This window comes from Seriola lalandi, unplaced genomic scaffold, assembly GCF_002814215.2.
Source record: "Seriola lalandi dorsalis isolate HSWRI2012SDOR001 ecotype SW California unplaced genomic scaffold, Sedor1 jcf7180002054237, whole genome shotgun sequence".
Taxonomy (NCBI): Eukaryota; Metazoa; Chordata; class Actinopteri; order Carangiformes; family Carangidae; genus Seriola; species Seriola lalandi.
The window spans coordinates 171374-181514 of NW_019524790.1; positions in this window are offsets into that span (position 1 = coordinate 171374).

The window sequence follows — 10141 nt, forward strand, 5'->3', positions numbered from 1 at the left end:
TCGTATTATGTTTTTATTTATGTATTATCAAAGCAGTTTTATTAAAAATCATTTCATTGTAAGTAAACAAAATCTCAACTGACTTGAGCTCTGCATTATTCTGCAAGTTCTGAGCTCTTTTCTTTCCTAATTAGCTGAATATCCAAACGTCTCCTGTGGTGATATCAGAACAAATGTCATGGGGCATTCTTTTGGCGGAGGTACATGTTTGTTCTTGTATAAAACTCTCCGCGGGCTGTGTTACCTTTAGAGGTCAATGCATTGGCCCTTCAGCAGCCGTGAGGATCAGGGGTCTGGTAGCCGTGACAATACACTTTCATTTCAGCCAGCTAGTAATCCCACAATGCAATAAAACTGTCTGGCCCCTGCGTCTGGCTCCAGTCAGACCAACTAACTCACAAAAATGTCCCAACCCCCCCATCCACCCAATATTATTAAGTGGAATGTAAATCTCAAAATAGAAGTTTAGAGCCTTTTTCTCTTCCAAAATTTGAGCTGTCATTAAACAGCTATTGGCCATGAGAGAGTCAGTAATTATATACAGGGAGAGAGTCATATGTGTTATAATGACGGAGTGCATCCTGACCAAACCAAGACACCAGCAGGGACAGAGGTCACTGCAGTCTGGTCAGGCTGTGTTTACGCTGGCAAAGCAGTTGCAGCTTTGTACAGAAAGTGTGGCTCCGGGTTTAGACATTATCTCACCACTGTTTTTGGTCAACTTTTCAAAATAAACAACTGACCCTGTTTTGTAAAGGTGATTAATAATTGCTTAGATAGTTGTAGCCAGAGTAAATTTTCGCTTCGCTAATTCAAATCTTGAAATATTTATATATTTTTTTCCTTCATTTTGGAGAAACCACTGTATACATGAATGGAAATATTTATCTTTAAGCCTGCAATAGGTGATTTGTTTGGCCAATTGGGGCACCACAAGCAAGTTGTAAAACACAGTGTTGACAGCATTATACCCTTTCAAGATGATATAGTGAACTTCAAGAGCAAATATCATAATTAATGTGAGCTTGTCCCTGCCCCTCTAGTGAATGCAAGTAAAAGATTCACTCTCGTTTAGCTCTCTTTTTAGTCCACACCACTTCCTGACAGAAATATCTGGCTCTTTAGCTGCTAGATGTTCCACTATGTTCACCAATTAGTCGCTAACTGTGTCTGAGTGCTATTTGGTGCTGAGGAGGTAGTGTAGAAAGAGTCTACAGCCACATCAGTAACTCTGTGAGGTTATATGTTGGACCAAGGTGGTGGACCAACCGAGAGGCAACATCCCTAAAGTCATTCCACTAGCATGTTAGGAAAACAACCCTTGATTTCCTCAAAGCTATATGAAGAGTATACCTTTTCATCCCTATTAATAAAACCGTATAATAAATTACTATTTGAATCTGAGCAGCTGACAGACGGTCTCAAAACTCAATGCTGCCACTCAGTACAGAAAATGAGAAACCTATTGGTGATTTCAGTTTCCTTAATACAGATCCATTTCATATCCTGCAGTCTTAGTCACTGAAACTCGATGCTCATGTATGAACATTACCTCCTGTATGTATTCAGTCTGCATGTGAGCTTTGGAGCTAAAATGACCCTCTCATCCTGACACGAAGAAAATCTAATTACAAGCAAGAACAGAGGGTCTTGTAAGGTAAACTGAAGGTGTAATGTAATGAGTCTATTACATTACACCTTCAGTGTAGTGGTCTAATAATTAGACCATGTAACTGAGGAGAATAATTCCATATAAGGTTTTAGTGGCTATAATTGTACTGCTCCTCATTACTGATGGGAAGCCACAGCTTGATTTTTTTTGACATCTCAATGAGTTATTTCAGAACAATTGCCTGTTATATATTTCTTGACAGATTTCAGGGTGAGTCCATCTAATATTTCTTAACATCAAAGTTTTAAAGCTTTGTTTTTTTATGAAACTAAGTTTTAAAAAGTGAAAAACAGGAACTTTGAAAACAGTTTTCTTGATTAACAGAATAAGTGAATGGAAAGTCTACCAAACTATTAAACTATTAAAATAACCTTTATGTTTCACAATAACTATATATGGCAGAACTTATTGCTCATCATTAACTTTCATCCATTACAGGGATCAATTAGCCTGTGATCAGTGAGTGCAGACAACTGGGATTTATGGCCTCAGGACTTCAGACTTTAAAAATGCGGTTAAGAGGATGTTGGACTGATCCTTGACAAATGCCTCTCACACCCACTGAGCATCACCAGCAGCATAATCACTTAACATTAAAGCAAATGCTGAGTCAGTGTAGGTAAGATGAAGGTCAGGCCGTGTGTTACTGGCAGAGGCGGAGACAGCAGTCACTCAGGGACACAGAGGACACCTCCTGGCTGGAAAGTCTTGTTTACTGATAACTCTTGTTGTCATGTTTTAGAGGCTAAAAGTGTGGGAATGTCCCTTCTGATTCTGTTGCCATTGTGTTGAAATTTGTGTTAACATGGAAAACCCTAGAGTACAGTGTGCTGCAGGAATGCACTGGTTGAGCAGTCATTGCGTACACAAGAGGCGCCACAGGGATTTCTGAGGGCCCCCGTCTTCCCTCTGTGTGTGCCTCAGTACCTATCAAACAATGGTCCTTGCCGTCGTTACACACTCACCAACAGTTGACCTGTGAGTCTACAGGGGGCATTTTGTAGGTGCACTGTTGGTCACGGCTGAAATCATTCTATAATGTCTAAAACTCCCTGGTGAAGTTATTCTAATTTAAACCCAGAGTGGACCTGCACTTGTTTGAGTGTTTTTACTGAGCACTGCCTCTTCAGGCTGGAGAAGGGAGTTTAACGACTCACTTAAGTTGTTCTTTCAAGCTCTTCCATAGAGTGAATGGCTTACAGCCCAAGGCAGGTTGTGCTTGGCTGCAGCTCAAAACTGTTTATATATATATAGGCCTGCACAGACATAAACTCTTCATGTTGTGGTAAAAGAGAGTAGGCTAGTCCTCTCCACCTGCCTGACATTATTAGGAACACCTGAACCTGCTTATTCATGGAATTATCCAATCAGATCAGGAGCTTCAGTTAATGTTCACATTGAACTTGAGAATGGGGAAAGAATATGATCTCAGTACCTCTGACATGATGTAATTGTTGGTACCAGACAGGCTGGTTTGAGTATTTCTGAACCAGCTGATCTCCTGGGATTGTCACACATTTCTCTATCGTTTTTACTCAGTGCACAAAAAAAAAAAGGAAAAGATGGTAGAGCCAAAATCTGATGTCAACAGCATGAATTACTGGATCCAACCTGCTTTGTGTGAACAGGCCAGGCTGCTGCTGGTGTTGGGGTAGTGGTTTGGGGAATGATTTCTTTAGTATCTGAGTATTGTTGCTGACCATGTGTATTCCTATATGGCCACAACCATTAATGGCTACTTCAAGCATTAGCCAACAGCTGAAATAAACACCCAGGCTCAAAGATTTCGGTTAAGTGCCTTTCTAAAACTATCCCAAGTTTATGATGTGGGTTTGAACAGCACAAGCTGTTAAAAGACTGAGGTAAAGTTTTAGGTTTGAGGTTGTGGATTAAATTTTGAAGTCCAACACTGTTATATATGGTATAAGGCTGCACTAATTCCAGCGGAGACTTGCAGGCAGTGTGGAACCCCTCCCTCAATCATCACGTAATTGCTGACACCTGACGGCCTGCCTTTAAGAGCTCTGCCAAGTCCCGGCCACTTTCTCTACCTACTCCTTGGAAGCCAGTCACATCAGCATTGTTACAAGCCACCACACTTTATTTTACTTTAAATTCTACCTGTTTTACCACTTTATGTTGCTCCCCTTGGACCAAACACTCAGATGAAAGATTTAAGGAGTCTAAAAAATGGAAAGCTGAACAAATAATATAGTGTGTTCATGGACTGCCCCTGGAACTTCTGAGGCTCAATGAATCTTGGAAGTCCAACACCAGAAATGAAGACTGAAAAGTGCTCAGAGCAAATTCCCAATGCAGTCGGTAGTGTGGTGAGATCTTTTGTGCAGGAGCCAGTGTTGCAGCGGGTGGTTCAAACCGTGCCTGATTTCAATATCTAGAGCGTCAAAAACAATCTTGTGTTAGATGTTTACATGTTAAAAACAATGGTTAAATTATAATGAAAGAAAGCTTTAAAAATGTGTATTTTGCAGCAGCTCCCCTCAGGAGCTGACTTTTTCATCATAAAAAAACTATACATATACATAAACATATACATATATATACTGTGTGCTTGGTTGATTTGGGGTTAATTTGATTAGATCTGATCAATGACACCAATAATGTGAACTCTAGAGGGAGGTTAAAATCAAGGTGACACTGCCCTTCAGAATATACATGCAGGCGACAGCTGTTTACTCAAGCAACAGCACCAATAAAAACAGTGCAGAAATACTCTGTCAGAAATCAGTATGTTCCTTGCGTACAAGTACAAAAGTATTATTAGCAAAAATGTAAGTATCAAAAAGTAAAAGTACTCACTATCCAGAATTACAAATCAGAATAATGTATATTATATTATTGGATTATATGTGTGTATATCATTTTGATGTTGCAGCTGGACAATGTAGGTTATGATGCTAATTGTAACTCCTTCATAATCTGCTGAAATGTATTCTATAATAATGCAACATTATTGATTTTGTATTAATAATATGAATCTGCAAAATAATAAGTGACTAAATCTGTAAATCTAAATGTAATGGAGTTAAAGGTATGTAACCCCCTATGTTATTTTGTTCAGTGAGTAGAACAGTGTTACAGGTACAATGCTTGAATAAATGTATTTAGTTGCTCAACATATCAAAGTACCCTTCAGCAAGATATTGAAACCCAAATTGCTCCCAGTGTCCAGACCGGTGTCTTGCATGGCAGCTCCTTCTCTATTGTTGTGTGTATGGGAGAGTGAGAAGCTAATTATAAAGCACTTTATTGCTCATTTCTGTTGCAAAAACCTGATATCTTCATTAATCTGGGATGTTTTATAACTGATTTATTTAAATATATGTTATGACTACACATACTAGTGTTATTTTCATCAAAACTCCTATCAGTTATCATTTCTGCCCGTAGGTGGCAGCCATGAATTTTGTTTAGCAGGAACTCAAAAACACAGTCCTGTTGCACAAACTTTGCATTAGGCACCTTTTGTCTTTTACATTTGTAACCTGAAACTCTGCAGAGGAATGTGGAATGGACTCATATCAACTATAAAACCAGATCCAGCAGTCAAAATGGAGACGTCAAATCAACTAACAGAAAGGGAAATCATAATAATGTCCATCACAGCGTGTGTGTGCGTGTGTGTGTGTGTGTGTGTGTGTGTGTGTGTGTGTGTGTGTCGCCCGTCTCCCCTCCTCAACAGCCATAAGACAGAAAGATGAATGAAAGTGGCAGAGCAAAGAAGCTACATAAGGCATGATTCAGGTCTATAAAACTGTATTGATTCTCTACTCGCCTTCCTGCACAGTCCCTGCCTGGCGGGTGCCAGAGTAATTTGTCCCCTGGGTCTAAGGTTGCATGTGAATTTTCTGTTGTGTCAGCTGAGTTTAGTACAGTGCATGCTTGAGAGGAGGTGAACTCTCATTATCCCACACTGCTTTAATTAAGAGCTTGCTGTCAACGAAATCAACATCTTTAACTCATTTAGTACCTCCTACAGTAGGCATCTCCAAACGGCAATAGGCAGTTTTTCATCTTGCACAGTAGAGTGTTTCCAACTTCATCACAAACACATCTGTAGCACACAAATCTCACAGAAAATTAAGCTTTTATTAAACATTAGACAGTATAAAGTACAACGCAACTTTTTGTTATTTTATGAACTGTACCAGTCATGTGCCTGCCTGCATTTATCCTAAAACATAGAAACCTAGCAAACAAAGTTATTATTTGCAATGACAGACAGTGTGTCTGAAGAATCCTTGAGGTTTTATGCATTTAAAAAAAATGTGGTGATACTGTATCGAATTTGTTTTAAAGCAGTATTAATTGATTTTTTTGTCCATTTGGGGGCAGCGGAACAAGATGCAAAACCAACAGAACACATTATCACTTTATTAAGTTAATAGGCAAATGTCTACACAAACATTTGCTTATCTGCAGATCCAGTGGAGCAACATTAGTGTTTAATTGGACTCCTGTCTCTGGCTGCCTGGCAAATTAGCTCTATTTTGGTCTCTACCAACTTCTGAGGGAAAGATCTGGTTCTTCAGTTGCTAAACTCTCCACTGTGTTCACCAGGTATTACCTCACTTCACCGGTCTGCTGCTTGGTGTTAAGCCGGTAGCATAAAATGGGTTTATCAGAGCTTTGGGTCGAAAACAGCTGCCTGCTCCTGCTAAAAACCAATGCTAAGAGATGTGAGAGTGAAGCATAGTAAAGTTGTGGGCCACACGACCATTGAGCTAAAAGATGCTAAAATGCTCCTTAGAGCTAAAGAGTTGGGTAATAATTTTCTGTGAGTTACAAACAGTCACTACGAGTGATCAGTACCAAAATACTGTTTAGTGGAGCTTAAAGGTTATACAGTATTTCAGACATATTTTCTCTTATTCAGTGATGTACAGTGGAGAGGCTGACAGAAATGGATGTTGCCATTAGGTTTTATCGATCTTTAACCAGAGTGTGACTGTTAAGCTATAGTCCCCCTTTAGTGTGACTTTATGCCTGGACAGTGTCATTTCCTGTTTTATTTTGAAATGTATTTTTTCCTGTGTGTCTGTTGGTGGTTTTCCTTCCTGCTCTTGTGTGTTTCTCGCCTTTTGTGATGTGGCTTCTCTGCCTCAATTAGTTTCACCTGTTTCTTTACCCTTGCCTCCCTTGTGTATTTAGTCTCTGTGTTCCTCTCCCTCTCGGTTAGTTTGTCTGTTTTGCTCCTCCTTTGTCCCCGGTGTTCCGGTGCCTGCAACCTGCTTGTGTTTCACAGAGACTTTTGAGTTTGAATTATCTGTTTTGCATCCAGTTTGGCATATGCCTGCTTGTCTGCCAGCCAGAGTAGTGTAAGCCTGTGTTTCTTTGTTGAATCAGCCAGCCTCTGAGAGCCTGTATTTGGGGCCTTCCCCTTTGTGTTCCTGACTTCATTGTAACAACTTCTGTTTCATCAATATGTTCTCCACCCTCTGTGTGTCTGTCCAATCTCAAAACTACACTTTACATCACATCCTAAGAAAACTTTCCCTGTTTATGTGCTTCCACTTTTCAGTTTTAAAATGCATGAATGTTGGAGACAAGTCAGTATGGAGCTTCTGAGTTTCACCAATCGAATAAACGTTCATAATTTTGACGGCCTAATCAAAACCCAGTGAAGCAACCGCTGATCAACCCTTTCACATGGCCACTACTGGAAGTGGTTACTGAGGTGTGGCCTCTCGGTTCTGCAACAGCAACACTTTGCGGTCTGTGTATCACAACAAAATAAGTACACAAGATTTCAAATGTTACTCCCCTAATTGGTTGTGTGGCAGAAAAATGACCCCAAACTTCAGCTGCAAGGGGTGTTGATTTTGGACCTCATGAAGACCTCTTTTTTTTTTTTTTTTTATAAATGACATCATTTCCTTAGATGAGCCTCAGTAACCCGCCTCCTCCCCTGATGGGAGATGTACAGGTTGCATTAGCACAGACTCACAGCCTGCTGGTCGAAGTGTCCTGTGGTGGGGGAAGCCAGGACGGGTGCCAGGACCGGAGGGGTGCACAGGCCCAGCCATGCTCAGCATGTCCCAAACAACCGGTGCACGAACCAGAACCATCTGCTGTCTATTTCACTTACATTCTCACTTGATGCTCTGCCAGCAGCCTGCTTTTTCACCCCTGGAACGAGACTAATCCTCCCATCCACACATGAGCCACCAAAGCTCTGGGTTCAGCTGGCAGGACACCATGGCTACTCTTCTGATTTTTCCAGAGAAAACAAAGAACTATACTTCGCTGAAACGTCTTTCAAAGCAGTATCTTTCATCACAAACCCTCCTAGACGCTCAATCCACTTCTTACTGTAATGACCAGATTGGCTTTCCACTCTTCTTGAGTGTGTTTGAGTAATTCCCATCAACTAAATAACCATTAAGCACTCAGCATTATGGCTTCAACTGTTGAAGTACATAAATGGCTCATGACCTGAACATCAGATGCATCATATTCAGGATTGCCACATCATTGTTTGAGTAGTTTCCTCCAATAACCATTAAGCACTCAATGTCTTCAACTCAACCGTTAAAACACATCAAGGAAGAAGAGATTGATCAGAGATGTTATGAATCAAGGAGAAAAAAAAGGACAAGAGGCCGTAGTAGCAGTTGTTTCTATCATTTTAAAAAGCTCTTCATCATGAAAAAGGAGCATTTATTACATTTTTACTCACTCTACGTTCTTGCAGTTGCATTAAACGTTTAATTCTAAGCTGCATCACGAGAAGCGACAGGCATGAATGTGTTTGATGATCTTTCAGATGTCTCCTGACAGTTGGAAATGATAAGAACCAGTATTTCAGTATGAGTCACCTTACCCTACGAATACACAACAAAGTGTCACAACCTATCAGTGTCTGCTGAGTGAAATTTCCATTTGTGGGCAATGGATTTGAAAAGCATTACAAGTAATGTGACTTTAGAGGGTTTTCAGACAATAAGTCATAAACATTGATGAGATGATTATGATTCATTATGGATGTATAATGTTGTATCAGAGCTGATAAAATGCATCAGTGGGTTCCTGAAAACAAGGTCAGGATGTACTGTGAATGACTTGAGTGCCCTTATATGCATTGTAGAAGTTACGTTTAAAATCTAGTAGACTTCTGAAGCTCTTGTTTTGCATTTCAGGTGTTTACACTTTGCTGGGTATGTGTTGTTTGCAGATCCTTTTATTGTGGTCAGCACCTCCTCAGAATGGTGTTGCAACACTTATTTGTTCACAGAAAGTATTGTCAGTCAGTCAATCAATCAAACTTTCTTAAACCCCCTTTTATATACAACGTACATTACGTGACTTACAAGCTAATATAAATAAGGCATTAAAAGTTTTTTGCCCACCTATAAAATAAAATCAAGCAAACATTATCTGTAAAAACGGCTGTAGAAAATAACTTACATTTTCTTCAGTACTGAAGTGCACAAAAAATGTATAGTCCAATACATTTTTTGACTAATTACTCACATTAAGATGCAGATTAAGTTTTACTGATCACTTATTAAAAAATATGATGCATTGTTAAACAACCCTACAGTATGTAAAGTTGTTCAAACTAGCTCCACCTCCACAAGCCACAACATTGAAATTATGTATAATCAAATAATATATACAAAAATATTGCACTCTGAAAGGCTACTTTTTTATTCTGAAGTACTTTTGGCTGATAAAACCTCTGCACTTTGATTCAAGTATAGATTTGAATGCAGCATTTTTTCTTTTGTCAAATTGATACTTTGAAGAAGTTTCAGTTCCTCTGCCAGTGCATGCGACTTCATAAGCAAAAGTCTGACTAAAAAGATAAGTTTCAGAGGAAATGTTTGACACTGAATATGTGCACTCGCCTTCTTGCTGAACTTTAGATGAGAAGATCACATAATAAATGAGATGCTAATGCCAGCAGACATTTAGCTTAGCTTAGTGTATAGACTGGAAATGGGGAAACAGCTAGCAAGTCATTACATTGCATTACATTTACTCATTTGGCAAACTTACAGGTGAGGGACATCACTAGAGCTTCAGTGCAGTAGGAAACTTTGGCGTAAGTACTAAGTACTACATCTATTCAGTAAGTGCAAGGAGATCAAGTAAGAGAGTGCATCCAAAGTGCACAGTAAGTGCTAGTTAAGCATGTAGGCTGTTAGAGGTGTTAGGAGACATGAGTCTTCTTCGACATTCCTTGAAGGAACGCAGTGGCTGATAGGGAGCATAAAGCTGTATGGGAGAGTTCAAGTAGATTGGTGAAGACCCACAAGTTACTCGGAAGTCAAGCATTAGTGACTAGAATTTGAATTTGATTCGGGTGGCCATGGGTAGCCAGTGTAAGTTTAATGAGATGACGTGCCCTTTTAGGCTGATCGAAGACCAGACCCTTGTTGTTTTTACGCTTTGTTTTTGGCACGCGCACACACACACCCACACACAGACACACACATGCACGCC